Raw genomic sequence first — 6,000 nt, 5'->3', positions numbered from 1 at the left:
AATAAAACAGTGAACAATTTAGATAAGGTCCCTGCTTGGAGTCTGTGAAAAATACAGATAAATAACCTGGCAATTACAATACTACATCGTGATAACTGTTACGAGAGGGGAAGTTTAAAGTGTTGTAGAAATAGCCTTAGCCAGTTTGGCTCAGTGTATAGAGTGTCGGCCTGTGGAATGAAGGGTCCCGGGTTCTATTCCGGTCAAGGGCACATGTCTGGGTTGCGGGCTCAATCCCCAGGAGTGGGCAGCAGGAGGCCACTGATCAATGATTCACTCTCATCACTGATGTTTCTATCTCTCCCTCACCCTTCCTCTCTGAAATAAATAAAAAATATATTTTAAAAAATAAAGTGTTGTAGAAACATATAGAAGGAGTAACTTACACAAATTTGTGGGGTTGGCAAAAAGTTCCTAAAGAAAATTATGTCCAACGTGAAACAAGAAGAATGAGTAGAAGTTAGACAAGTGAAGAAATATGGGTGAGGTTGTGGAAGGAGAAGAAAGACTGTGGAATGCATTTTTAAGGCTAGAGTTAAATGGCTGTGGACCATGAAGACATAGACAGAAGGTTAAGGTACTGGTGAGAAGATGAGTTCAGTTATGCTGTCTTAGGTTTGAGATACCTTGGGACATCCAGGTGGAGACAAAGGATATGTGGGTTGGGAGTTCTCAAAAGAGGTCAGAACCCGAGACATACAGATTTGGGAGTCATCAGGGTAGTTCTTGAAGCCCTAGGTCAGTGGTTCTCAACCTTCCTAATGCCGCGACCCTTTAATACAGTTCTTCATGTTGTGGTGACCCCCAATTTCATTGTTACAAATTGAACATAATTAAAGCATAGTGATTAATCACAAAAACATATGTAATTATATATGTGTTTTCCGATGGTCTTAGGTGGCCCCTGTGAAAGGGTCGTTCGACCCTCAAAGGGGTCGCGACCCACAGGTTGAGAACCGCTGCCCTAGGTAGTGTTGCAATCATCCATCCGGGCTGAGTGCATAGACAGAACATTGAAAGAAACCAAGGACACATTCCTTTAAGGGGCGAGAGAAAGAAAAGCCTTGGGAGAGACTGAGGGAGTGCCTGGACAGAAAGAAGAAAGTACTGGAAGAGAATGAAGCCAGAGGGAAGACAGAGCCAGGAGCCAGAGAAAGGCAGAAGGAGAATAGGCCAGAAGTGACCAACTTCAGAACTTTGGCTGAGTTCTAGAATGGTAAGCATTAAAAAGTACTCACTGGATTAGGGAACATGGGTGTTGCTGGGGACTTGGCAAGAGCACTTTCAGTAGAGAGGTTAGTGGCAGGAACCAGACTGGACAGTTCTAGGAGGTATGGGGAATTCTGAGAAATATCCTGCCCATATTTAACAGCAGGATAAATGTCCACGTTAGAGAAAATTGGTGAGCACATCACATTCAGCCAAGGTTTCCCACATGCCTAATGTATTCTCCTATGGACTATGTCTGTCACTGAGACAGCGAATGACAATGAGGACTTATACTAAGTATCTTGGAGACAGAGATGAAAGTAAAGAGTGTTTTCCTTATCCTACTCTGCCTATTGAGGAACTTATTGAGTTTCTGGGTTTTTAAATTTTGTATACGTTTCCTTTAGATACCTTGGAAAAATGAGCGCAAAGAGCAGGGAAAGGGGACTGTCTGCTTTCCAGGCTTCTGGAGGGAGGGTGGGGGAATCCTGATGAAAAAGAGGGATAACTCCCCAGAGGATAACTACAAATTTTCATGTTCCTGGTGCCTCTATTTCAGAGTTACCATTTATATCAAATCAGTTTTCACTGTTAATGTAAAATCATCATTATTAGACTTCAGGGGAAGTGGAAGCTCCATATTCTAGCCCTCAAAGGTATTAAATATAGCCAGAAATTTTATCAGAAAAAATTCATATTTACTCAATAGTTTTCCAGAACTCCAATGACTAGAGGAATTATGAAAGTTAGTAAAATGACATATGCGAATTTTAGAACATTTAGCCTTGTGTAATAGACACAAATTGACCTCAAGAAAGGAGGTCAGTGTGACAGCCCTGTCATATAAATACATTGGTAGAGGGCATGGGTTCTGGAGTCAGAGAGGTCTGTATTCAGAACTCTAAATTGCATTTAGTTGGTATATGCCCTTGGCAGTGGTTTCTTAATATTGCTGAACCTTAGTCTTCTGTGAAATGGTGGTTAAATAAAATAATGCATATAGAGCTCTTAGTATAATGCTTGGCATACAGTATGCATTTAATAAATGTCAGTTATCATATGCCCATGATTATAAAATTGTTCAGTGCTGGAACGAATTTAACAAACATTGCTATGTATTTTATATAATATTTTCTTAATCCTATAGCTACATGGGCATAGTAGGGGTGATATATACTATTATGCACTTTATGTGATTATTTATATGTTAGTTTGGAAATATAAGCGTTCTTATTCTGCCATTGACTCACTCCTTTTAAAATCTTTCTCCCATTACCTCAAACTTTATTCATCAAATCAATTCTCTCCTCAGATATCCAAGTTCTCTTTTACTTACAAATGACAGAAACCCAATTCAAACAAATTTGAGCAAAGGTTTATGTAATTGGGATGTCAGGGGTTGAGCTGAATGTGAGAATCAGAGTGTTATTAATAAACAGTCCAAGTATGACAGCATTTATACTTTGAAGTGGAAGAGAGGCCATAATTGAGCAGCAAACAGATGATCTGATAGAATGGCAGAGATCAGTCAAAGCAGATTTGTTATGCTAAGGTCAGGGTCCTGGCTAGGATTACCTGGGATATGGGATAGGGACATCTGGATAGATGCTTCGGAGGATTTTGGCTCTGAAGACCCCTCTGAATCCTCAAAACTTGCAGAAGTGGCCTACTCTTCCATAGTAAGCGCTATTTTTGATAGCTCTGTTTTGATAGACATTGTAATATAATATAAGTTGTAGAATCCCTCCTGCCATTAGGCAACAGGTGCCCTCATCAGGAGCCCTACCCCCTCTTCCGGCTGCTATGCCAATAGCTTATGGTCACATACCATCACCACCTGGATGAGGAAGTGCTGGACCTGATAAGGGAGGAAAGATGTTGTACACTGAAGGAACTGCAAGAATTAGCTAGCGTATACCAGCAGAAGCAAGGTAGTATATGTGGCAGTGTATTTTGAAGGTGCTTTGTCAGGTGGGCTAGAATATAATAATGGATAAGCAATAATTTGTGGACTTATGGACAACTTTAGGGGGACACAGGATTTAACATCCTGGCAAGAACCCTAGGGGATGGGATGGTTCTTCTAGAGTCTTTAAGAAAGTGATGGCCAATGTTGAGTGGAGTAGAAATGCTTGAATGACCCTAGCTGGGTAGATAGTAGAAGGAATAAAGAGGCTGAGGAAATGGGCAAGCAGGAAAGGCTATATTATGTGAGGCCACAACACATCCCAGTTGATTATATTCCATGGGAGAACTCAGAAGCCATGTCATTCACCAAGACCATTAGATGAGTGTGATGTCTCTAGGTAAAGTATAGCTAGTATCACCATGGCAAGTAAATACTATGATAATTCCTCTAGTTCAGTGGTTCTCAACCTGTGGGTTGCAACCCCTGAAAATACATCCTGCATATCAGATATTTACATTACGATTCATAACAGTAGCAAAATTACAGTTATGAAGTAGCAATGAAAATAATTTATGGTTGGGGGTCACTACAACATGAGGAACTGTATTAAAGGGTCGTGGCATTAGGAAGGTTGAGAACCACTGCTAGTTCCTTTCTCCAAAGGCACCATAAGTAGAAATGTACTTAAGTGATTGTATACGGGGGAAGAGAAAATACTCAGACATATGAAAATATTTTTTTTTATTGATTTCAGAGAGGAAGCAAGAGGGAGAGATAGAAATATCAATGATGAGAGAGAATCATTGATCGGCTGCCTCCTGTATATACCCTACTAGGGGTCGAGACCACAATCCGGGCATGTGCCCTGACTGGGAATTGAACGTGACCTCCTGGATCATAGGTCGCTGTTCAACCCAGACATTTTGAAGACTATTAGACGTACAGTCTGAGTTGACATTGATACCGTATCACAAAGATGGAAGCACAGCTCCAGTAGTCTTATTTAGGTTCTGGAAGCAATATATTCTCCACCTAAGATCATTGCTCTTGCTCAAATACCAGGTGACATGGAAGGAGAGGCCTGCTTTGAATGAGACCTGGAAAAGAAAAGGGCTCTGCCAATAGGATCTGGAGGACCCTAGAGTGTTGGAAGCGTTAATAGGAAGTGTTGGTAGGAAAAGATGCAGTATAGAGCTGATGCTAAGCTCCAGTGGGGGAATCACAATGCAGGCACTTGAAATTCTGGCTACTACTGCCCCTGAATATTCAGCTCATCAGCAGTAAAGGTTGATGCTGATCCTTGATGGGGACTCCTCTTCCTTGAGGAGACCAACCAGCTACAGTACTTGGTGGCAAATCAACTACATTGGGCCTGTCCCACAATGGAAGGGCCAGTGTCCATCCTCACATGAGTAGATTACTTATTTTGGGCTGGATTTCCATTTCCTGCCCATTGTACCTCAGCCAGGATCACTATTTATTAGGAGCTTGTGGAATGCCTGATCTGTAGGCAGGAATTCTCACACGATATAGCATCAAAACATGGGACCCACTTTACAGTAAAGGATAAGTGAAGTGGGCTCATGATCATAGGTCCACCGGTCATATCACATACTGCACCATCAAGGGCAGCTGGCCTCAGAAAATGTTGAAATAGCCTTTTAAAGGCACAAGTAAAATGCCAGCTTGGTGGCAACATTGTGGAAAGATGGGCACCGTACTTCAGAATGCAGTATACAGGGGTGGGCAAAAGTAGGTTTATCATTATTTGTGAGTACATGAAACACAGAGTTTATTCTTATACTAGAGGAGATTCGTGCAATAGGCCTTCCCTTCCCCTGGCTGCCGGCACCAGTTTTCCTCCGGCACCTGGGACCCAGGCCTTCACTCCGGCCAGAGCCTTCAGTCTTTGCTCCGCCGCTTTGGCCTATATATGCAAATTAACCACCATCTTTGTTGGGTTAATTTGCATACTCTCTTGATTGGCTGGTGAGCTTAGTGGAGGGATGGTCAATTTACATGTTTGTCTATTATTAGGTAAGATTATTATTTAATAATTATTGTATTATTTCCCATGCAATCCTTACCATTGGATTCCTGTAAACTTAACTTTTGCTCACCCCGTATATAGAGAGAATTTTATATGGTGCTAGATCCCCAATGGGAAGAATACATGGATCTGGAAACCAAGGGGTGCAAGCAGAGGTAACCCCACTTACTGTTACTTACAATGACCCAATGGGGGATTGTGTACTTCCTGTCCCAGCAACACTAAGCTTTGCAGCGTTGGAGGTCCTGATCCCCAAAGAAGGTGTACTCTTGCCAGGGGACATAGCAATGATCCCACTGAACTATAAGCTATGGCTGTCAGTCACCAGGACATTTTGGACTCCTTGTGTCCAAGCACCAGCCTAGAGAACAGGATTCACCATATTGGCAAAGGTAATTGACCTTGATCAGCAGGAGAAGAGAAGGCCACTTTGACACAAGGGAAACAGGGAAGGAGGGAATAAGTGTGGAATCTTTGTGATGCAGTTGGGCATCTCCCTTTCCCCCCTTGAATAGACACATGCAACAGCTCCAGTCTGAGAAGGTGTGATTACTAACAGTGTGATTACCAGACTCTTCAGGAATGAAGACTCGGTGGGTCACACTGCCAGGAAAGCCACCCAAACCAGCCAAGATGATAGGTGACTGTGAGGGGAATTTGGAATGGAGAAGGCAGAGTATGAGCACCAGTTGTAGATCAACAGCAGTCATGAGGGCTGTAGTTCATTCCACTAAACTGGCTCTTCCTCAGGAAGAGAGGCCCCTGGGAACCTCGGAGGAGCTGCTCTCCCAACCCCTGCGGAGATGTGTGTAACCGTGAGAATGTGCCTCTC

The sequence above is a fragment of the Myotis daubentonii genome, chromosome 11, assembly GCF_963259705.1.
Source record: "Myotis daubentonii chromosome 11, mMyoDau2.1, whole genome shotgun sequence".
NCBI classification, from domain to species: Eukaryota; Metazoa; Chordata; class Mammalia; order Chiroptera; family Vespertilionidae; genus Myotis; species Myotis daubentonii.
This window is presented reverse-complemented; position numbering follows the sequence as displayed.